This window comes from Sebastes fasciatus, chromosome 12, assembly GCF_043250625.1.
Source record: "Sebastes fasciatus isolate fSebFas1 chromosome 12, fSebFas1.pri, whole genome shotgun sequence".
Classification (NCBI taxonomy): domain Eukaryota; kingdom Metazoa; phylum Chordata; class Actinopteri; order Perciformes; family Sebastidae; genus Sebastes; species Sebastes fasciatus.
In genome coordinates this window covers 22,911,959-22,938,097 of record NC_133806.1, presented here as the reverse complement: position 1 = coordinate 22,938,097, position 26,139 = coordinate 22,911,959, and the positions used below count along the sequence as shown (strand labels likewise).

At 41.5% G+C, this 26,139-nt stretch overlaps 1 long non-coding RNA gene across 2 annotated transcripts in view; it reads right to left on the bottom strand.

The window, feature by feature from the left end:
* LOC141779405 (uncharacterized) overlaps window positions 1-26,139 on the bottom strand; it is a 127,238-nt gene that overhangs the window by 87,581 nt on the left and 13,518 nt on the right. The window lies entirely within an intron of this gene.

Here is a 26,139-nt window from a genome sequence, read left to right as displayed (position 1 = left end):
CAGAGAGAGAAAGAGAGTGTTAGAGGAGAGGAGTGAGGCATCTTGCCAGAGCTTCATCTTGACAGACGTTACTTTGCATGGAGGGCGATGGAGAGAGAGAGAGAGCAGGACCCAGCGGTCAGGGTTGGCACAGGCCAGCCAACTGTGTCAAATGACTGACCTTCCTGAAACCTCTCAAATCAACCTGGCCAGCTTTTTCTTGCTGCCAGCCAACTCACTCTCGACCTCCAGCGCTCTCTTATCTCGCCCCTTTTTCCCCTTTTCCATCTCTCTATCATCTCCTCCCCCTCCACCTTCATTCATCCCATCCATCTATCTGTATCCACACCCCCTGTCCTTCCCTTCCGTCACTCTTGCCATAAGTCTAACCTTTGCAATGTCAAGTCCTCGCTTTTTCATTACGGTTACACAATAGACCCCATACCCATTTGACTCTTTGTCAGGCACAACAGTAATGATTACAATCTCAATCTTCTAAATGCCCTCACGCAGGAAATACTCAATTTCATTTATAACCTTTAATTTCGCTCTCAATCGCCATAACCTTTCATTTTGTCCACAACAAAAGGACTGTTATGTTCACACTGGCCTGACAAGGATTTATAATAGGCCTTATCATCGCAAAATAATGGAAATGCTTCACTTCACCCTTTTACCGCATTTCATTCCAAGTGATGATAATTATGATTAAAAACATTTTTGATAACCAGGTAATTCACGGCAATGTTAAAAGGAGATACTCGAGATAGACAACTGGTAGATTGAAGTTTGGTTTTGGGCTACATTTAATGTCGGATCAGTCCATTTAACATTCCCCCAATCCACCTTGAAACCATATTTTACCTTACATTATATTCACTGTATTACTGCTATATTCTCAATGTATTTCCAAATATTTGTGTCAGTCACCCTGCCCCATGTCTAAGAACTTTCAATGATAAAAAATGTTTTGCTTTCTTAAATTAAATTGTCTTGATGTTTATTAAAAGCAAATCGGCCCCAACTCTGCTTTTTTGACACCAGATGCATCTTGTTTGAAAAGAAATCCAACCTAAAAAAGGAATTTGCATGTTATGATATTGACATTAAACCTTGACCACTGTAAGCCAATCCTATAACTAAAATGAACTTGTAAATAAAGGCTCAGAGGTTCTGTATCCCATATATGTGTGTGTCTATCATAACCCGGTATCACACCAAAGCGTGTAACAGACCCGCCTGTTCAACAGAGGATAGCGTATCAGTGTCACATTTTGCCTCATCGAGGTGTGAATATTACACGCGTGTATAAAGGAGCAGTACCAGCAGGGGGCAACAAAACCACTCACTTAGGTTTAGGCAACAAAACCACTTAGGTTTAGAAAAAAAAACGTCATGGTTGGCTTTAAAATAAGTATGTAAACTAAGTAACTAACTAACAACATAATATAAGTAAGGAAAACACGCCACAAACATTACTAAAAACACATTACGAGCGTCATTAACGTAACTTACAAAACGAAACACCGGTCTCGAACACCGGCCTCCTGGTTGAAAGTCCTTCCTTGCGCATTACCGTGTCATTCATATGCCTTTTCTTGCAACCGCACTGGTCTATCAAGAGCTGAGTGTCTTACCAAAGTGTCATTGAACTGAACCAGCCACTGAATCTTCTATTGTTAACTAAGTAGCTAAACTGTAACTATAATTTGTTAATATAAAATCTAAAAAAGAAAATTACATAAAAGTTGCCAACAATTCAGCGGAAATGGAGTTGATTGAGGTTTTTTGTGATCAAATTAGAGTCTTGGTTCGCTTTTGTATTGTGGACAATTGCTCTCAGTCAGAAAGGCTGACTCTAATACAAAGCCCATTGGGACAGCATGTGAAGTGTGTTTCAGGGTGTACTTTCTCAGTAAGCGGTGTTTAAAGTGCGACCAAATGAATCATTATAACTGTCTGCGACACCTCTCGCCACGTCTGGCCAAAACGGATCCTCTTTTCTGCGCTCCCCTTATCTCCGCTATAGCTAACCTTATCTCACAAATGGGCCCCATACAGACACACAAATGATCATATACATCAATGGCACCAAAATGGACAAACACACCACAATGCACACATATCACGCACGTTAATGGCACTGGACTTGATCTTTTTTTTCCATTTGCGGTGAAAGACACAACACATTAAAAAAAAAAAAAAGGGTGGGGGGGGGTGAACCTTTTTTCGACGATGAAATGAAAGGCTCACGTTGCAGCGATCTGTCAAAGCAGGCAAAGGTTCAACGCTGGGTCAGACTACCGGGGGATTTTTTCACTGTGTTCCCTCTCAAATTACATGGTGAAAGAGAGGAATACAAGGAGAGGAAGGGGGTGAGACAGCTGAGGCATAGAGAGAAAGATTGATATATTCAGAGATAGAGGTAAAAGATTAAGAGAGCACGGCTTCAAAAAGTTCCATATTCATGAAACTCGGTTTGCACGATTTGTTGCAAAAGGACACATCTTGAGATAATTAGGCGAAAGTATACTAAATGGAGCGTGGACTAATTGGTTCTGGTCATTCTGATACAGAGTTCAGAGGGAAAGAAGTTCAGTGAGACTGAAAGGCAGAAAAGAGACAGCGAGGAAGGAAAGGGAGATGCCAGGTGGATGGAAGGTCAGTGGGGCAGTGTCGACATCAAGGCAATATCTAGGCCTAGCTGTACAATTCTCCCTCTTCTTTCTCCATCGCATCTTTCTCGCTCCCCATGGCTCTCTAATTCCCCTCTCTCATCCTGTTACTCTCTATTGCCTTGTCCTCTTCACTGGATCTTGCTCTCTTTCCCACTACTCCTGTTTCAAACGCAAGCTGCATAGTCGGTTCAATCACCAACTGAAAATGACCGTAGGCAAGAGAGAAAAGCAAGGCATTGTGCGAGTGTTGTGTGTATGTGGTGGTGGTGGTGGTGGGGGGGTTGAAAATGGTAATGGGACAGAGAAAGAGAGGTGGGGGGTTTGGGGTGGCGTGTATGACATAAACAGAGGAGAGCGAATGGGAAAAGGAGACAGACAGAGAGGGGGACTCCTTCATCCAATGAAAGTTGGGGTTAAAAAGTCGAAGGCATCATAATCGTCAAAGGGAGACTACAGAGGCCATTCTTTCTGCTGTCTTTTTTTTCTTCTTTTTTTTTTCCAAATACAAGGCTATAGTGTCAGACTGAATTATGGTTCATTCCTGTACAGTAAAGATGTTTCTCTTGTATGCACTGAGCGATGGAGGACGGCCGCAGAGCACATTTCTAATGCTTCTATAGGAAATCACAATTTGAAAAATACTTTTAATATTCATCCATGCAATTCACATGGATCGCTCCCTATGCTTGAGCTTTATTAATTTTTTAGCAAGACTGAGCCGCCACCTCCAGAACTGTACACACCACTTGGTAACAGCTTTGTCGTCTCTAGTTTTGACTGACTGCAGGTTTAAAATGTACAAACACACAGATATAAGCACATTAGCCATGATTTTAATACGAGCGTGCCAAACCCAAAAGTTACCTCTCGCATGTTGCTTAGCAACCGCCACTTGTTTAGCTGCTGTTCAAGGACTTTGCTGAGAGGGAAAATAACATTTTAAATCTTATTTATTAAAAAGAATATGTCTTGCACATTTTTTGGCCTTTTATTATTGCACCAATGTATTACCAGAATTCCATCCGAGCAATGAGCCATGTGAGGTTGTTTTTTACTTTATTCTTTAGAGCAGCTAAGAGCTATTGTTGTGGCACTTAGGTCCAATAACCAATAAAATACTTATTATTCAATTTACCATACATAAAGAACTGATGGTTTTCGTTCAAATATGAAACCTAAGAACACTTTTCAGCGTGGCAGTAAAACTCAAAATAGGAGAAAACAGTAAAAAGACATGAAAACCACAGCTTTAAGACATTACCACAGGGAAGATACAGAGGAAACCGTTTCCCATTTTACCTATCACTTCTCACCATATAACATCTGACAAAGCTGAACTGCCATAAAGAAATAATCTAGAGGGAAATAAAAGATAAGTGTTGCCGGAGCACCATGAAAATGAATACATTTCTCTCTGCACTGTTACTCAGGGAGAATGAGTCAGGGTAGGGAGGTGGCACATTTAGGAGTTATAAACAACTCACATAGAGATCACAGAGATTACACAGACAGAACAGCAGAGGGTAAAAAATCACAGAGCACAACTAGGAAAAAGGAGAGGAGAAGGAGAGAGAAACAAAGTGAGGGAAAAACAACAAGATCCAGCTTAGAAAACAGACAAGTGAGAAACAATACGAGCCAGGACGTGAGGATAACTCTGACACTGTGAGAAGAAAGGAGATGCAGGAGACGCACAGAGAAGAATGAGAGAAACACAAATGAAGGATAGGGAGGAAATGAATTGTGATGAACTGAGAACAAGGACGGTTGTTTGTGTGTGTTTCCTCACTGCACTGAAACACAGCTGTTAATCTCTCCCTGCAGTTTTTGGAATATCTGCCAACAATCAGGAAAAAAGCGAAGTCAAGCCCTGTTTCTTATTGCATTTTAATTCCGTTTATTAAACACAACCTTGGACTCGAGCAGAAAATTTGACTGCCCACAAAACTGTACTGTGGATCCACTGAATTCTGTCCATTTGTCCTTATGCTATTAAAGCCGGGCATACACGGTACGATTTTTAGCCCGTTTCTGGACAGAATTTTGAGCCGCACGTCTCGTTTTAGAGTCGGACTGAATTTCAGCTTGGTCTTGCGTCGTTTCCATACAGTATATAATCTTATTATATATATAACATATTATAATATGCAGATTATGCCAACAGTACCACATATTAAAACTATGTTTTATACTTACGTGAGCAGATTCTGCGACTACATTCATTCACTCTACAGGCTTCTTTTCCATGTAAGAACACACAAGTCATACCGTACTATAACCCGTCTCCGCACACAAATATGCAGAGCCTTTCTTTTAATTAAAAAAAACAAACACTTTCATTGTCACCTACAACAAGCACCTCCCTCGAAAAGAAAAAAAAAAAAAAAAGTCAAATCAGAAATGAAGAGAGGTGTGAGAGAGAATCTCCCTTGTGAGATTTGCAGACTGTTATTTTCACCGAGATTTGTTCTGTTGTGTTTCTCCAGTAGGCTGCTGAGTGCTGTAGCAGGGGGATAGTCACGCCAGAGCTGCTTTGTATGAATAACATTTCATGTGCAATAATCTGTGGCTTTCTTGTCACAAAATAACACACACACACAGAGACACACACACACACAGAGTAGAGGAATGGCCTCAACCATGGCCACAATCGCACATTGTGTCTTTGTGTATTTATCCTCTCTTTCACACACACACACATACACACACATAGATGCATACACAACCCTGAAGTTGGGAGACTAGCAAGAGAGACAGACCTAAATTAAAGAACATGTGGGTTCACCATAGGAACTGGTTGACCAAACCAAAACACATGTCTAAAGTAATAATCGTTGCGATTCCTATAAATAAATGTCTGTTTTGCTACTCTGCCTTTGCATTTATTGCTTTCGTCTTCTTCTTTCATGCATGTTTTTTTTTTTTTTTTCTGTCAGAAAATGTATTAAAGTGACACTCTGACATTCTAATTGAAATAAATGTGAGTTTTATAACTTTTGTCAGTTGATATTCCTCTTTCTGTCTCCCTACACTCTTCAGTCCCCGCTTTCTGTCACTCTGTCTGCACTGTGAAATGAGTAGATGAACGCACATCCTCGAGTCTGTCAAAACCTCTATTAAAGTAAGAACTTGTGACATTTTGATATAAATAAATCTCAGTTTAGCAACGTTGCATTGCTGACAGATCGCAGGAGATAATCACTCAACATGTACATTTACTTCTTGAATGTTTTTTTTTATTATTTTTTAAGAGCTTCTCTAAACTGAGACAGGCATATGATGAGAGTGGAAAACAGTCACAAAGGGAGCAAGAGATGGAAGTGAACTAAAGCAGAGAAAGAGAAAACAACAGTCACTTTTCCAAGCCGTAAAGGGTTAGAATGTCATATCAAGTTGGAGTCTTTTTTGGCCCAGTCACAAATGTTTACAAGCTGCTTTCCACTCAGTCAGTAAGAAAAGATGTAAAAATTAAAAGTAATTACCATTTCCTACATTCAATTAAAAACTTCATCACACTCATTTGGCGTTACCTCCCGTGCGCCTGCATGAACAAAGAGATTTCTCACTTGCTCTTTAATGTATTTGCACATTTCGTCAACATCAGAACAAACGGGATGTCAAAGTGTCACTTCCCTTTCTCAGGGGCTTACACGCACAAAGGATCGGTTTCAGCAAATAATAAATGAAAAAATCATAACAGATGAATACAAATAAATGTCACTGTGGAGCTTTAGCTTAATAATTAAGAACACTTAAAGAGTCTCAATCTCTCTCTGTGAGACAGTTCACCTGGGCGTGTGTGTGTGAGAGTGTACAGCAGTGTTTTTCCCGACTCCAATTACCAGTCATAGCTGGAAAAAGGTAATTACAAAGCTAAGTGGGAGACTCGAAGTCATGCCGAGGCACATAACGTAAATGCACACATTCACGCGAACAAACACAAATATACTGACACTAATTCAAAATGATACGTGAACACGAGGGCTTGTCAACACATCGATGTGAAGGAGCATCACAGTATAGACACACTGTGACAATTAAATGCCATTTAAGCTTTTCTTTGAATTATGCAAAGAAATTCTATACGGACAAGTGATGTATGGTAGTCAGTTAGCAGAGTGATACGAACAATCATCAATGGTTGGCACGGTTAATAAAAAGAGAACAGAGACGCTCGGAAGAATGACGTCTGATTCTTTAATGACATTAAATTCCAGTGAGATGAAACAATGCTGGCAACTAAGTAAGTGTGATGGATTTAAGGGTGAAAGAGAGGGGAAAAGAATCACAGCCAGCAAAAAAGACACTGCAAGTAGAAAAAGATGAGACAGTGAACACAATGAGGTTGGAGAAAGGGACTAAAAAAACAATATAAAAGAGTGTAAAGGAGGGGAGAACGCAGTAGAAGACTGCTTAGACGCATGCTAATCCATTATAATCTGTAAATATGACTATAGTCATGATGTCATTAGAACATTAAATGGATCGTGAAATGCAAGTCAGGTGTTTTTTACTTTTCAACCAGGTCTAGACATGCACATCTTGTTGATTAGTCAATACAGATAACAACAGCTGAGACATGCTTAGACCACACACACCCCACCCACACACACAAACACACGAGTTATGATACTTTCACAGTTAGTTCCGGAAGTGCTTCACACCTTGTCAAAATCTACCTGATAAGCGTGTTGCTCAGGCTTATAGTCAGGTCATGCAGATGCGTTGTGACATACTTGTAACGGCAGTTTTTTAAAACGGTTAATGCGGAGGTGAAATCCTGGTCAACTGGTGCCGCGCGTGTGTAGGCGTGAACAGAATGCTGGGACAAGATCAAGTGGCATATCAAGACTTGTCTGCGATGATGCCGAAATGGGTTAGGTTGATCAGTAACAGAAGGCGACCTCCAGGTCGGAAAAGTGAAACCAATGCGGAGGTTCCTTAAACTTGCATTCTTTTTAACAGCCAGCAGGGGGCGACTCCTCTGGTTGCAAAAATAAGTCTGATTGTATAGAAGTCTATGAGAAAATGAGCCTACTTCTCACTTGATTTATTACCTTAGTAAACCTTGTAAACATGAGTTTATGATCTCAATCTCTAGTTTCAAGTCTTCTTCAATACAACATGATGTTCATTTAGTAAATGATGGTCCCATTTAGAGTGAAATAGACGATAAAACAGGGTATGCTTTAGGGCGTGGCTACCTTGTGATTGACAGCCACCGCAGCCATGTCCGGTCTGGGAGTCGTCCGTGTTTTCGTCTTACAACTTTAACCCTTTCAAAGTGTGTTTTCAGTTCATGAAAGTTAATTGTAACATTTTTGTCGCCTAAAAATCTCTTACTCAGCGTTCGGTTGTACTTAACTCCACCCTCTCGTGTCACTTCTGGTTGCAAAAAAACAAGATGGTGAAGGCCAAAATGTCGAACTCAAGGCTTCAAAACCACTGTTCTTAAACCAATGGGTGACGTCATGGTGACTACATCCACTTCTTATTATACAGTCTATGATCAATAATCTAAAATCTAGACGCTTTAGAAACTAAGGTGCTGAATCAAAGGTTGAAACTAAATAGTTAAAATGTTCACCGTATCACTCATCATCACAACGACCTTATTTCACCTTGAATTCTCTGTAAAAAGAAAAAGAAAATACTTCCTTCCCTCCCCTCTGTTAGAAGTGATGTCAGTATTTGTAACTGGGGTACTGATGACCTCTCCAGAATGTTTCCCATGGGCCACATAAAGCCTTTCCTCCACACATATGGAGCTATTTACATGGAACAGGTGGCGGGGCAGTGAAGACTGAAGAGTCTGACACACACCCGTGCACACTGTCTCGTTATCTGCGCTCTCAGTTAATTTACAGCCTCAGATCAAACATTAGAAAATATACCTGACACTCAACCACATATCACTGAAGGAAAGAACGAAATGGATGGAGGCTGACTAACAGCTGTCTTGTGATTTACAGTTCTGTCATCACTGCAGATTATACAAAACAATAAGGCATGAGGAACTGTCTGACGACCAGATACCGCAGGATGTTACCGCAGGATGTTACCGCAAAGCGCAGGTGCAGACGTAAAAAAAAAATAGACGGAAGACAGAGTTTCCCACAGCTGTTGGTTTATGACTTATAATTATTGTCATAACCATAACTGTCAGTCAAATCCACATAGCCTCATTGGTGTGCGTGTGCTCACATCACTGTCGGAGAGCTTTTCTGTTTTATGGTTTGCTTTGCTGAGCTCATTTGTTCATTTCCTGGCTCTTATTTGGTGAGTCATGATTCTTCTTTGTCTTGTCACCTCTGAAAAGAAATGAGTGGTTTATGGATGGATGGATATATATAAGGGCATGGATGGACAACTTCATCTTTGTAAGTTTTATCACATTTAAAGCACAAATATTCAAGTTTCCTCCCCTCTTTCTTTCTCACTTTCTGCCTCTTGGTCTCCTTTTCCATTCAGACACCTTTAAAATCAATACAAATCTAACCAAATGTAAAAACAACCATGGCCATGAATGCATATTTCACCAATGTCATTTCCCTCTTATTCACGCCACTCTGAAGCTGCTGCCGCCACAGGAATGACAACCCTTGTTGGGATTCTGTCGCATCAAGCCAGCAGATTTGAATGCTAAACCCATTAGCCAAGCATCACTCACAGTCAGAGCTGGCGATGATAAATAACCCAACCAGAGAAATCTGATTAGCAGAGACGGAGGCAGGGGGATCTGAGGGAATGAGTAACAGCAATGTCGCCGTTATCAGGCCTCAGTCAGATTGGAAATCACACACCGAGAAAACATGAAATGTTCATCTGCACTGGGTTGTGTCGGCTGTTTTCCTAAATCATGGGTTGGGACCCAAAATTGGGTCTTTGGTGGGTTGCAATTAAATGAAAGCCGAACTCTGCGTGCATGTTGCTAAGCTCTGACACGCAAAGTCACTGATGTGCTCAACAAACAGGCTGTTTAATAGGTATATTTTAACCCACAAGCAACGGGGAGTTTTTTTGGGTGGTACTTTTGCCTTGAGGGCGAGGCTGTGGTTGGGTGAATCATTCACATTCACCTGATAGTCAACCATCTGGCACAGTGTGCCGTCTTGGCTCTGTTTGTTATGCTCATCTTGAGTCTGGCTGATAATCAATAGAACTGGAGGAAGATGGTCGATTAGTCATCATATTTTGTTGATATCTGCTTTATGGCAAAGAGTTGGCTGACCTCGGAGTTAAACAGAATGAAGGGCACGAGTATGTACGAGGTTTACAGAAGATTTCATAAGCTGATGCTTGTACGACACAATTTGTTATCATGTTACTCACTGTGCTTTGTGTTGTACCTTCTCTGGTTTTCATAGCAGACCGTCATGCTTCACTGGATATACAAGTACTGGCATCAGGTGTGTTTTGACTCCCCACACTGCCTAACTCCCACCGGGGAGTGGCCTCACAAGCTCAGTTTATGAGATGCATTTAAGCACAGATTCACTAAGGCAGTGTGAAGCTAAACAGCTTAAATACATATTTCTTTTCACTCTCGGAAGTTATGCTTTTATATGGTTGCTTTTATAAGGACAGGCTCATTTTTAAATGAGTTATTGGTCGCTGTTATTGTTCCTTCATACTATTACTGGCTGTAAAGCGATTCATTACCAACGCAATTCCAACGTGAGTCATTTTTTTTTTAAGAAATAGTTTGACATCTTGGGAAATACACTTACTTTTTTGCTAAGAGTTCGATGAGAAGATAAATACCACTATTATGTCCGGGCGTTAAGTATAGAAGCATGAGGCAATCATCTTAAAGGAACACAACATTTTGGAGGATCAATTTGCAGAAATTGAATATAATATTTGTTTTGTTTATTTTGTTTTCATTCGTGTATAATCACCTAAAACTAAGAACTGTTGTGTTTTCGTTAGCTTAGAATGAGCCCTTCATATCTACATAGGGAGCGGGGGTCCTCTTCACGGAGTCCGCCACGTTGCTCCGCCATGTTTCTACAGTAGCCCAGACAGACAAACCAAACACTGGCTCTAGAGAGAGCCTTTCACATTTTTACGTTACCTGAAAGCCACCGTAGTTCTCCAACATGCTTGTAAAACTACGGAAATGTGAGCCGTAGAGTGCAAAACCGTGGTACCGCCAGCTGACGTCTGACTTCCGTTACTCCTAGTGTTATTATGGTAAGGATGACCTCTGAGTTGAGCTGGTTGCAATCTGCAACCACACCACTAGATGCCGCCAAATCCTGCACAATATACCTTTAACTTAGAGAAGCAGGGGGGAAACAGATACCTGTCTTTGTCCAAGGTTAAGAAATATACCTAACAGCACCTCTATACACTAACTGGCATGTTGTATCTCATATGTTTGTTCTTTACACAAACAGCATTGTAATTTTGACGTGCTGTAACTACTGTGTTTCTTTCTTGCGACTTCTTTATGTTCTTGAGCCTGGTAACCTCACGGTGACGACAAAAACTCACACATTAGGTTGTATACCATTTAATCAACATGTTGGTTGCATCCAGTTTGTAGCCATCATCCCATACAATTATTTTGTATCTTCTTGTGTCTCTCTGCTGCACAATGTAAAGCAGATACATGTTTAGCATGAAAAGTGGTATTAGTTTGTCTTTGGTCTGTTTTTTTAGAGCCACATTTCAAAGCGCTGTCACACTAAAAAGGTCAACCCGAACTCAGCATGCAACATCTCAATGAGACAATCGATTGAAACCCCTTAACCTGGTCACTCGGGTCAGATATATACATTTACATTCATTATAGTAACCCTTAAGGTCAAACTGAATTCAATTACATAATTCATCACTATACAGCGATTAAATCCGTGGCCAAGGTGATTCTGTGCAAATGAAGGTGTTGTAATCTTGTTAATATCATAACTGAGTTTCAGGTTAAGAATCGATGTAATGAATGGCCACCGGCTCAGAACGCTGTTTCTTTTTTTTTTTTCACTTCGAATCAAATGGCAGAGCAGGGGCATTTTAATCCAAGCAAAGAGCAAGGACACACATTATGATATACAATACATTTGATTGCATATCATTAACAAGACTTCCCCCTGCAGCCCAGCAAGGACACATAAGCACACTGCAACATCAAACCATCAGTCCTGGTTAATTATTAAGAGCAAATTCAATTTACCCTCACCAGTTCACTGACAAGCCCATATACCTTCTATACACAGCCACTTATAGGTTGCATAAGCATTCCCTGTGACAAACAATTACACAAACACACACACACATGCGCACATACATCGATTGACCTTTCCCGCTGAGTGTTATTAATACATGCAGGTCGTATTAGGAAAGGTTAACGAGCAGTAGGGCCAGCGCCGCTCACATGGAATACAAACAAGAACAGTAGAGTCCTGACCCTTTGCAGGTGAGAGAGAGGGTCACGTGACTTTTAGTACCTTTAAAAGGTATTATATTCATGCATTTGCAATCACCGAAATGAATAACAGCATTATTAAGTGACAACAGAAGGGATTAATGGTTGAGAGAAGACATGTCCAGCATTTGCTGTAAGTTCAAGCCATTAGTGCGGGAAGGTGAGGAGGGTGTCTGTCCTAAGAATAGTCCTGAGACAGACAGGATGGACAGTTTAAGGGTGTTTTTACGATTGGTTCCTTTCAGCCCTCCCTTTAAGTCCGAGTTGCAATTCGCTTAACCTGTGCATTGTGAACACAATGCACTCCAGGTTTGCTCTAGGGATGTCATGAGAACCGACACTTGAGTACCAAGCCAATGCAAAAATTCTGAAAAAGTGATGGCACTCGTTTTCCTACAGTACCGTCAGAGCTCGAGACTAATGGCGTCCCGTCGTCCCGGGGATGAAAGAAAATCTGTTTGGGACGCAGTAAACTCATTATCGACAAGTGATGTAACGGACCGTGGTTGATCCGTGATCCGGATTAATTACACAGTTTAATTATTATAGTGTGAAATAAAGTTTTACTGACAAACCATATCGGACGATATTCAGTAAAAAATATGCGATCGGGAGGTCGGCATTAATGCTTTCTAGTCGCCATTCCCAGATAATGCTACAACAAAACCGTGTTGAAATCGGCAGGAGGAGAGCTATAGTTCACGTTGGCAGCACCGGAGCTAACAGCTAACGTGCGGAGGTTCCATTGAGTTACATTATGGTGAGTTCAGGCTCTATTGAGTGTTGGGCTAAGGTAAATTATAACGTTGTCATGATGTGTTCAAGTGTAATCTTCTAAAATGTAGTTTTTGAATACAGTTTTTACAATATAAAACAGAGTCACTATGCGTGTACATTTTACGACCACCAGCCTCCGCTAGAGGATAGAGAAACGTACCTTTCTGTCTGTATAAGTCCTGCCCCCAAATGCTCGTTATGATTGAAATAACTGATGACAAAGCACATTAATAATTGCATTGATTGCACAAGAGAGACATCCTAAAACACCGTAAAACACTGGTGGCAGCAACTTGTCAAAAGCGCTGCATTTTCCACGTACGCCACACGTTTATGGGCTTAATTAACTTATTTCATTAGGACCGCACGGCAAGTGCCGCGTCCAAGTAAAAAAGCTATGTGGGTCTGAGCCCCAGAGAAACTAGTGTGAAAAGAAAGAGGACTGAGGCCCCTTTAGAGCTGAAGTAGACCAGAAAGAGCAATGAGTCCTCTTTCAAATTAACTGAAAATGTGAACGCAAAAAGAACCGATCCCTTTTCTGTTGGTTCACTTTTTGGATCACTTTAAGAGGTGGTTCATTTAAAAAGGATCATATGTGAAAACACCCTAAATGTCCTCAATCATATGGGTCATACTGCTTATCCTGCTGTAGTATTATTTCCTAAACTGTCATGCGCATGCACATTTCCATAAATATTTTCCTGCACGCATGGTTCAGACACTTAAAAACAAATGAGAATCAAATGAGAAATAAAAATCACAATAAATCAAACAGCCTTTAATGTCAAAATGATGGTCATTGCAGAACTCGCATGCATCGCTAACAGCTACAGTATGTGTCATCTAGGAAAGTACAGCACCATGTGTGGAAAACACACAACATGCATCACGAATGATCTCAAGCTGCTCTATTTCTTTCTTGCATGTCCAGAAAACTGTCCAGTCACTCAGTGCATATACGCATCCTGAAATATATCTCCTCTTCCTTCCCACATCATAGCGCTGCCATGCACCGCTCAAAGCTTTAATGGTCTTGGAAACGACTTAAAAACATGTGGAGTCACAGAAATAAATGTAAGTCACAAATGACTTGGAACATCTCTCTCTCCCTCTCTCTCTCTCTCTCTCTCTCTAACTGGGTCAGTGAGATGATGGTGTCAGTGTCTGGACTCAGCAGCAGCATATTTGCATCAGTCATCCCAACTAGACCGTGAAGAGAAGGATTTCCCTGCTCAGCTCTGCCAGTGAGTCAGTGAAATATACCCTCATAAAACCCTGCTGGACTACAGAGAGGCCTGAGGAAAACTTGGATCCATTTAATGGGCTCAACTTCAGGCTCTTTGCTTTTGGCAATGCAGATACTTTGTAAGTAGAAAGTAACATCCCACGAGAGCGATACTTCGCATAATGATGCTTATAAGGCATGTCGACATCATTCATAGGCTATTTTATAGATGTGTCTTTTGAAGCACGGATTTAGACATTAAGCCTCTGCTGTGGCGAAAGATCACAGGGGTCATATTGCCGAATCTGCACTAAAATTGGAGAACTCTAAATACACGCAGCCTTATCTAATTACTGAGCTCTTGTTTCTGCATTTAAAGTAGGGCTGTCTATCGATTCAAATATTTAATCACAATTTAACACATGATTGTCCATAGTTAAACGCAAATTAATCCCACATTCTTTTAACTGTTCAAAATGTACCTTAAAGAGAAATTTGTCAAGTATTTAATACTCTTATCAACATGGGAGTGGGAAAATATGTTTGCTTTGTGCAAATGTATGTAGTTATTATTAGAATTAACAAAATAACACAAAACAATGACAAATATTGTCCAGAAACCCTCACAGGTACTGCATTTAGCATACAAAAATATGCTCAAATCATGACAAACTCAAGCCCAACAGGCAACAACAGCTGTCAGTGTGTCAGTGTGCTGACTTGACTATGATTTGACCCAAACTGCATGTGATTATCATAAAGTGGGCATGTCTATAAAGGGGAGATCGTGGGTACCCTTAGAACCCATTTTCATTCACATATCTTGAGGTCAGAGGTCAAGGGACCCCTTTGAAAATGGCCATGCCAGTTTTTCCTCGCCAAAATGTAGCATTAGTTTGTAGTGTTACTTAGCCTCCTTAGCAACAAGCTAGTATGACAATGGATTCCTTAGGTTTTCTAATTTCATATGATGCCAGTATCTTCACTCAAGCTTTAAAACTGAGCCCGCTACAATCTAAAAATCACAAGTTAGTATAATGCGTTAAAGAAATTAGTGTGGTTGCGTTATTATCGCGTTCATTTTGACAGCCCTAATTTAAAGTAATGATCAAATAAGAAAAATTAATTAAACACATTTCACATATTTCACACATACATCGTTTCCTAAAAAGAGGGAAGGTGCATACTAGGTTTCTCCTTTTGCTTTGATTTTATTTTTTTCTCAAAACCATGGCGAGCAAGGTTGCTTTCCTTAAACGCATTATCACATTTCCATAGCATGAAATGAAGAGTGGCAGGAAAAACATTCAGGGCTGTGAGCTGCATCAACGCCGTGTGATGGTATGCACTTAATTCTGCTGAGACACCAAGACGACCCTCTGGTGTGCTCTAAGGTTGGATAAAAACTCAGTGGTGCAGCCAAAGCTATGTGCAACCAAATTCACCCTCTAATTAGGCCCGCTCATCCAAATTTAGAAGACTGTGTGGTAAAAAAAATTTCCATGATATAAGCAGCCTCAGGACATCCTTGAATATTTGGCTGCGATTGCAACTTTGGGGCTTAATTAATTGAACAGTCTGGCTTGTCGGGTCAGATGAAAATAGCTTGGGATAGTGTTACGAAATGGTGATGAGGCTGAAAGGTGGTTAATTAAAGTCACGGTGAGAGCCGAGCAGAACTCACGTGCTGCATATTCAGTTACAGGCAGCCATGTTGGTTCACCGTCTTACCTCTTTGACCATGAGGTCACGCAACGTCTTGCATAAAAACACGTGTTTTCATTCTTCTAGTCTGGCAAAACAAAAAGTGTTATTGCTCAAATGTTGCATTGCACAATCTGTTTTCATTTGTGGTTATCAGTTTCTGCTTTTCTGGAGAGTGAGCAGTATGAGGAGGACTGACGGGGAAAAAAACATGAGATATGAGAGAGGTACAAACATTAAGGAAGAGATAAAAGTCTCTCTGACTCATCACCTCACAGATACTCCCTTCCCACCCCCTCATTCTCTCTCTCTCTCTCTCTCTCTCTCTCTCTCTCTCTCTCTCTGTGAAGTCTTTGATTAGAACTTCCCCAAGTTTGAAATTGATGTGTTTTCTATCCTGTTTTTCTCTGGACGTGGGTCAGTTGAGAGTCAGCCAGCTGGGCCTTGATCCTAAGCTCACTCTCAGGTAAACTTTCAACCAGAAAAGACCCCTATTGCTACTTTCAACTGTTCATCTCCCTGCTCTCCTCCTACTCCTCCTCCTCCTCCTCCTCCTCACTGCCGCTAAGTGCTTTGTTGATAAACCCACTTTAGAGTTCACCGGTCTGTCAAAAGATTTTGTCCACCTCCTCACGCTATTTGAGTAATGGGGATCAGTGTTGTGGTGTGTATGGATTTGTGTGTGTGTGTGTGTGTGTGTGTGTGTGTGTGTGTGTATACAAAGATGTCCACGTACCTCAGTACCTGACAGTTTAAATGACACACTGATAACCAATCCCAATACGTTAACTTGTGATCAATGGGATGCAACACACCGATTACATTACATTTAATTAAACCGTTGGAAAAATGTCCTCACGTCACATCCTTACAACACACTCGTGCTAAAATGCACGAATACGTACAGAGACAGCGGTGATAACACGCAAATGCAAGAATACCACACTTGTTCTGTCATTATCAGAGCAGGCAGCCACTCACAGACTCAACTTGGTGTTCAGAACAAACTGAGAAATACTTAACTGCATTGGTCTTACTCACACACACACACACACACACACACACAGACGCAGACACACAAAACACATTTGATCAGTGGTACCACTTGCTGTGCAAAAAAGGACAGTTCTCCTGCCAAGGCAACATGCTGTTGGCGAACGCTGCGAGAGGCTGTCGTAAAGTCTTCTGCTCACTTAGCACTTCACACACAGTCTGTCATTCTCTGTGTTACTCACTCAGCAAAAGCATGAAGTGCGCGCGAGAGTTTTGTGTGTGTGACGGTCCAAAAAACACAGATCCCGGGTAACCTGGAAACAAAGTAAAAAGAACTGATTTTTTGAGTTTTGAGGCTTAGTTGGTTAAAGTCCAGGGCTTTTTGGATGAGCTCAGACTGAAGCCAGCAGGATAGCGAGGATGCTTGATAGCTGATGAATGACCCCCGCAGGTAACACAACATTTCAGCTGCACATAGTTTATACTCTGGCTTGCCAAGTGGATGAAATGTCGTATAGTGTTAACCACAAGGGGGCCACTAATACAGTGTGAACCTCCTTCTCTGTAGCACACAGTTAGCATGGTGTTTAGATAAAAAATGCCCACATTGCAAACACAAACACACACACACACGCACACACACATGTACAGCACACTCACATATGCTCAGACATCCTTCACTTCCTCTCTCCCCTGCTTCCATGTTGATGGTGCTGACACAAATACACCCCTCACCCACTGTCACACTCCCATATGCACACACACACACACACATCAAACATCACTTCTCCTGGCATGCACACAAAGAGACATGAATACTCCCTTCCCCTCTCTCTTTCACACACACACACACCTGATGTTGGCCAACTCCAGTGAACCACTGTGAGGTGACATCATGCACCGTGTGTGTGCATGGAAGTCAGAGAATTTGAGAGTGTATTTTTGTGCACTCATTAATGCTAATCTTTAACTTTTAGTCCAATGATCCAGCCTCTCTCTCTCACACATACACACACACACACACACACACACACACACACACACACACACACAGCATCAAAACCCCTGCGAGCATGTAGGAGTGCCAACAGTCAAGGGCAAAACACACACATGCACACACGCACACAATAAACAGTGTGACATCGGTTTCACTGCAGGCATTTTGATAACACCTCACGCACCGCTCAGCACTGCTCTGCCAAAGCCTCTCTCAGGTGTGTCTCTCTCAGGCGTAAGGCGGGTGAAGACAGCATGCGTTTGTAAGTGCAGTCGCTACTATTAACATTGTGTTAATGCTTTTTACACCATCATTCATATCTTTATCCTGAATGAACACAGCATGCTGTGACTGATTTAGGGATATTGTATTGTAGATACCCATGCTGATTGGGCAGGCTGGTCTTGTACACTGTTCGTAGCTATACCTACCAAAAGTAATGCACCGTAATTCGTGTACATCGCACAAAATCAATTTGTGTGTAATTCACGTAATCGTGGACCAGGAAATATGATTAGCGCCGAACACCGTGGGCCTAAAAATACTGGACTTTTGCCCAGGAGACCAGCATTCGTGTCCCGTGTGAAACCAGAAGTCAGCGTTCATTTATTTGTCACGTAAGTTACGTACTTACATAACACCACTTCCAAACCACAATCTTTTCCTAAACCTAACCAAGTAGTTTTGTTGCCTAAACCTAACCAAGTATTCAACAATCTTTTTCAAAAACCTAACCAAATAATTGTGTCGCCTAATCCTAACCAAGTCGATCTTTTCCTAAACCTAACTAAGTCATTTTTATTACCTAAACCTAAGGAAGTTGTTTCCTGTGAAACAACAGAAGTTTATTTTAAAAAGCCTGTATGCATGTAACGAGTTGACGGGTTGCTGGACATTCAAAAAGGAGGAATAACTTTTTTCAATGAACTGTTGTATGAGAATGCGTTGCATTGTGTACATCTGTAAAAATTATAGCAGTTAAGCCCAGATAAGCACTGTCAAAGGTCAAACTGTGTTTTCATTTATTTTGCAATTAATATTGAAGTAATTTGAAATATGAATATGATCAGAACCCCGCTGTGTCATAGTTTGTAAAAACAACAAAAATAAAGCTTTTAATTGTTGTTGTTTATATATGTTACACAAATAAAAATCAGTTTCAACAAATACAATGCAAAGTGACAAAAAAACACAAATCCCCCTGCGGGGAGGCTTAGACTGGAGATTAAGTGCTTATGGGCTTTCATGGATATTTGCGTGCTGAAAAGTCAAAATATTTCACCAAAATGAGTAGCTGTTCTAAGCATCAGTCTGATCCGCTGTCCTGTTTGTCTCTGAACGGCCGATGAACTTGATCCTGCATGTCAGAGAAGACTCAGACAGACGCACAGATCAACTGACCTGAAACAATTAAGACTGAGTCCTGTCACTTTGTGCCCCCAGCACAGTGTCAGTTAGGTGTACACACTCACTCACACACACAAACAGTATACTGTGACAAAAAGAACAAATGGCCTCCTTCGCATCAACAACCTACTGCAATGTTTGTAATCCATCACTTTTAATTACTCTGGTGGTGACAGCTATTGCCGTTCCACGCGCCACGTGTGTTAATGTGTTTGTGTTTACGTCTGTGTCTTTGCTTAAACTTATAGTGCAGGCTTGTTTTCATGTTCCTACAGAGCATCGGTCTCAGTTATGTACGTATGCTGATTGATTCTGAAGGGTCTGAAATGGTTCTGAAGCTTTGCTGCTTTGTGAAAATAGACACTAAAGAAGAACAGTAAAATAAAGGTTTGTGTTAAATTACACCTAAAAAAACAATTCCATACAAAATCCTGATTGATTCTGGGTGAAATATAAACACTAAATCTCACTGAACACAGTCACTATAAGGTACCCGCCCAATTTGAATGTTAACAGCTCATTAAATGTGCGTTATCAGTTGTTAAGCCTCATAGATGTGGGTCAGTAGGGGCCTGCTACACCTACTATGTTGTAAAATGAAAGCAAAACTTAAAGGACCGGTGTGTAACATTTAGAGGGATGTTTTGGCAGAAATGGAATATATTATTAATTACTATGTTTTGGAGTATAATCACCTGATATTAAGAATCGTTGTGTTTTCGTTACCTTTGAAGCCGTTTATATCTACATATGGAGCAGGTCCTCTCCACAGAGTCCGCCATGTTGCACCGCCATGTTTCTACAGTAGCCATGAATGGACAAACCAAACTCTGTTAACTTTTCCTGCTTGGGTCGGAGTCGATAACTCTCTCTCTCTTGCTTTACCAGTTCTCCAACACGCTTGGCACACGGGAGAGGTTGTGAATACAAAGACAACTACACGTTGTTGGTTTCACACAGGATGCGAAATCCGGTCTTCCCGTGTATACTGTATTTTGTGTCCCAGCCATCGCCCCCGACCTCCATCTCATATAGAGTTTCACGTGGTCTATACTACAGCGTGTCACTTCAGCTTTTGCTCCTATCATAGTTACTACAGTCGCTAGATGTCGCTGTCGTCTTTTTTTATTCCTTCTATTGGTGATTGCCCATGTGAATCGATGATAAAACCTACTAGTGGGTGTAGAGGGCCCCTTCTGACACACATCTATGAGGCTGATAATGGCCATTTAATGACCTGTTAACAGTCTAACAGGCTGTGGTAACAAATGTTCCTACATATGTACTATTATCTTACATTACATTATTGCCTAGATCAAATTAAATAATTAAAAGACAGCTTTAGGTCCATACGTTACCCTCGAGTCAAAGTTGAATAAAGGGTAAATGCATATGGAAACATGTACATAAAAGGAAGCTGCTAGCTTCCCAGATGTGATTAATGAAGTGAGAGTCTCAGACGACCCCTCTGACCTGCACCAAGGCCGTATAGGACTAGCGCTGTCGAGCCCTGAGGCAGTGTGCATGTTTGTGTGTGCAAATGGGTGAATGAGAGAAAGAGGTGTGTGTGTCTGTTTTTATGTGTGTTTATGCATATGCATACGTTCATGTGTGTGTGTTTGTGTGTGTCTTTGTGTGCACTCGGAGCAACATACCCCGAGGCTGCGACAGACGGACTCTAAACCACGTTACCCACACACCCGACTGCCTCGCTTAATAGTGCATGAGATAAGAACATTTGGACTTCAAAATAACCCCCCCACCCCACCACCGATCACTCCTCCATGGGAAATTGAGTTTTATGGCTCCCCAGATTGAGACAATGGCTCCAATGGTTTGGATTGTTGGAAGGAAATTCCACGTCAACAACTGGATGGGTCGACTAGGAAACCTAATATAAACACAGACACACTTAGCTCAACAATACAGTGCGGGGGAAACTGCACACATAGCACATAGTGTACATGCGACAAGCACAGAACAACACAGACATGTAGATAGACTGAGTTATACTGGCACAGATGCACAGGCAGATACATTGAGGACATGAACACATGGACACCAAGCGACACAAACAAGCTGGCATACACTCAAAGGCAAAGCAAAAACACACCGCATCACGATTCATCCATCGAGATTTACTGTGTACATAATATTAGGTCCACCTGCTCTTTCCATCATATCAACTGATCAGGTGCGGTCTGTGTGAGAGGCAGTTAAGTAGGCTACATGTTGAGCGTAAGGATATTTTACTCCCAACAGTGTTGATATAACAGCAGGACAATTTTGTTGGTACAGAGCCAGGTTAAAGGGGTAGTTTGGGTGTTTTGAAGTGGGATTTTATATGGTACTTATCCTTAGTCTGTGTATTACCTACAGTAGATGGCGGTCGGCACGCCCCCAGTTTGGAAAACAGACAAGAGTTACTGTACAGAACCAAAGCAATGTACTGCTGTGGACGGGTTCCACAGCAAAACGTACTATGACCACCTAAAAGAAAAGCCCACCTAAAAAAATTGATATCCATTTAAGTATACATTAATACATTTAGAATATTTTAGCTGGTTTACCTTGCCGTGAGACATCCATTTCCAATGACGAACTGAAGCCATTGTATCCATCTATTCTCTCGCCAAAGCCACCAGACTCCATTGAAAAAACATAAGATTTTACATCACAGAACACAGGGGTTGGTCGTCTAACGCTGCCTCGATCGGTTACTTTGTTTGTGCTATTGTGTGACTGTGGTAAATCTGAACTAACCACAGTCACACAATAACACAAACAAACTAACCGATCGAGGCAGTAGTAGACCACCGACTCCTGTGTTCTGTGAGGTAAAATTACTGGGTTTTTTCAATGGAGTCTGGTTGCTTTGGCGAGAGCATAGATAATGGCTTCAGTTCCCCGTTGGAAACATAGACTGTATAGCTGTCTCACGGCAAGGTAAACCGGCAGTTTGCTATGGACATTTAAAGGGGAACTACGCCCAATTTCAAAATTCATACATGTTGTTTATATGGTCTAAGACAGTCCAAAAATATTAGTTAACATGAACAACTCTCTCCCAAATCCAAAAACTACAGTGCTAAAATGTGTGATGTCATCAAGTATAAAGTCCATAGACAATGAATTGGGAAAGATGTTCTAGATGACACACAGAGCACCCAGCGGAGTTTTCTGTTTCACAATTGGCAACACTACAATAGAATAAAGCTCATTTGGGTATAAAAAAAGAAAACAAACTTTCTGTGGGTCCACGAAATCAGTCTCCCATCAGCTCCAGACTTTATACCCTATGATATCACAAGTTTGAGACTTACTTCTCTGCTTTCTGGCTTTGAGGGAGAGAAGCTTATGTTCACAAATATTGATTGAACTTTCCTAGGCCATGGAAATAACATATTGGAATTCTTAATTTAAATAAATTGGAATCGTGGTTTAATCTTCCTCAGGCATTACCGGTGCAGTTAAGTAACCCAAAACTCACTCAAAAAAGTAATAAATCATCATTCTTCCGATGCAGTGCAAGTCAGAGGTAATCTGAGGAGTGGAACCTTCTGAAGCAGCAAACTCTCACAGAGATCAGATGAACACATGTGACTCTGCGGGACAGTGACTCAGTCAGGGAGTGACGGAAGTAGTGCACACCTGCAAAATAAGAAGGGCTGATCAACAAACTATTATAGAAGTGGAAAACTATATAGCAGTCTATAGCAGGAATATGATTAAAAGCCCATCGCTGGTAAGAAGACATTTATGCACAAATGCCATAATGCAGACAGAGAGAAGGTGGAGAGTGGGAGGAAGAGGCAGACATAGACGCACAGCCAGACACGAACACAGAGAAAGAAATAGAAACAGACACTCAGCCAGCCAGAGAGGCAGCCAGAGATCAAGATATATAGTGAGGAAGAGAGAACAAGACAGACAGGCATCCCGACTGTGACAGGCGGACCGCATTGGCGCAAGGAAACTTAAAGTGCAAATACTGAAAGACAGCAACGCATACCAGCATGAAAATACAAAGACAGAGAGAGGCAGGAGGGAAGAAAGTCAAAGTGTAACTAGAGGGGAGAGAAAAAGAGAAAAAGTGACAGAGGAAGTAGTGTGTATGAGTGAGAGCTTGAGATGATGAGAGAGACATCCATGCTGACTGATAGAGAGTGCATAACTCAGCAGGGATTCTTACATGCTGTAAGGGCAGTCCAACAGAAAAAAAGGAAATACTCCACATGACAAGGACAACTTGTCTTTCCTCCACACTCTCTTTAGCTTGCGCTCCGAGACTGTGAAACAGGCTGCAAACCAGCCTGTCAGATTACCAACCATCCACACTGTAAAAGATGACTGCAGCGAAACCGCCAACTTTGTTGGATTAATAGAGTTTTTACAAGGACATTACAAAAGGGACCGCTCTAACTTCTGCTGGGAGTGTATATGTCCTAGAATGCACTCTTTTAAAAAAAAAAAAAAAATAGTGATGCCACTTAGTGCGGTATTTTCATCAAATGAGATGTTTTGTCTGCCTATATTTTTAGATCCTTCGGAAGCTCCTGGGACAGATGAGTCAGCACAAAATGACAGCGTATTATCAGTCTACCTATAAGACTAAGTTCCTCTGAGACGAGAATAATACAGACCCTTGTCTAAAAGTCTGAAGTTACCCTTTCAAGTGAATGCAAATTGCTACCAGAAGTTTTTCGAGGAGTAATGTTAACATTTGTGGCTGTGCACGGTCGCTGTCACCCGTCGCATTTGCATTTCCGTCTAGCATCATTTCTGTCAGTGTGGAGACACATGAACTGTCGGTGAACTGAGGAAGAGGCTGGCTCCGTGCTCTCAGTGTCTTCTGTGGCACAACAGCATTCACTCACTGTGCGTGTGTGTGATAGGGAAAATCAGACGGAGAAATTAAGTCAGAGGAAGAGATAAAGAGGCCGAGAGGAGGGGGGGAAAAGAAAGATGGAACAAATGGCAAACAGATAGCAAGAAAGGGAGAGAACGTTTGGAGAGAACACCTATTTGCGAGCGACCTTGTGTCTGCATGTCTTTATGCTGAATATCTGTGTGTCTGAGTGGCCGCTGTTCACTGTGTCAGCCGCTCTCATTACCACACACAGCTGAGGACATCAGAGAGCGTACTTAGTAGCTGGTAAAGCAGCCTCTGTCTATCTGAGTACAAACAACAGCAGCACAGAGACCAACACACACACACACACACACACACACACACACACACACACACACACAGCAAACAGCAGGAAACAGAGAGGCTCACAAATGAACACAGAATCACTGATGCACATTAAACACTCGCACACGCTCACACATATGCATACCGTCGAGGCTGTGAAGTGGATTATCTACCCAACCCAACTGAAAAGTAGTCTGACTGGGTGCACGGGGGATTAACTTTGTATGTGCAAGAATATTCAAATGAATCTGAATTTAATTTTAGCCAGAACGAGGCCAGTCAGGTTCCTCTGTGGTTGCCTGAGGTGGTGATGTGAAGGCAGGTAATTTGGAATAAAAGTAAATGAGTCATATTAACGGGACAATTAAGTTGCACGTGAACATTCTTAATTCCCTCTAGGCCAATTAAGGTGTTTACATGGGGCCACTTCAATTTAGAAAGAGAGCAAATTAGTCCTGTTAACAAGTTATTAGCCTGAATATAACATAGCTCCAGCAGTTACTCTAGTTACTTGAGTGTCAATTTAAAGGGATTTTTAGGGTGTTTTGAAGTGGGCTGTACTTATCCAATATCAGTGTATTACCTACAGTAGATGGTGGTCGGCACGCCCCCCAGTTTGGAGACACAGACAGGAGTACCAGCACAGGAGCAAAGCAGCAAATGTACTGCTGTGGACGGGGGCCGGCAGCAAAACGTATTTTAGCCACCTAAAAGAAAGGCCCACCTAAAAAAATCAATATCAGTTGAAGTTTACGCCATATTTAGAATATTTTCACTGCTTCACCTTGCCGTCAGACAGCCCCTTTCCAACGGGGGACTGAAGCCGTTGTATCCATTTATGCTCTCGCCTCTATTGAAAAGTCGATCGGTTAGTTTGTCTGCGCAACTGTGCGACTTTGGTGAATCTGAACTAACCAAAGTCACACAATAACACAAACAACCTAGCCGATCGAGGCAGCGGTAGACCAGGAACTCCCGTGTTCTGCGAGGTAAAATTACTGTTTTTTTCAATGGAGTCTGGTTGCTTTGGCGAGAGCATAGATAACGGCTTCAGTTCCCCATCGGAAATATAAACTGTATTGCTGTCTCACAGCAAGGTAAACCGGCGAAAAAGAAAGCAGAATGCTGCAACTTTGAAAATGATGTGTTCAAAATTACCACCTTCGCCACCTAAAAGAAAGGCCCACCTAATAAAAATCAATAGCAGTTTCAGTGTATGTTATATTTAGAATATTTTCCGACGGGGAACTGAACTGAAAGGGAAACTATTCATACTGTTTTTTGCCAGTGGAGTCTGGTGGCTTTGAAGAGAGCATAAATAAGTTTCACTTTCAGTTCAGTTCCCCGTCGGAAAGGGCTGCCGGCCCCGTCCACAGATAGATAAGTACCTCATACAACCCCACTTCAAAACACCCAAACTATCCCTTTAAAAAGTGAATATGATTAGTTATGAGTAAGCCGATACAGGGATTGTTTCATTTTTGGATGGTTACCTTGAAATTTTCTGGTTTCCAAGTAATGATAACACACCAACAGATTACAGGGTCACTTGCAAGTCTATCCTCTGACAGCTATCTGCAAGCTAACACTGCCTGTCGGTCAGAGAGTGCAGGCTAACAGGCTAATGCATTATTGAAAGCATGACTCATGCTTACTCAACTCATTTCACTGCTGAAGATGACGCCTTGACCTTGTCTGGGAAGAAATTGGTGTCCACTGTGATTCAGCACTGGTTGGTTAGTCTTAATAAGC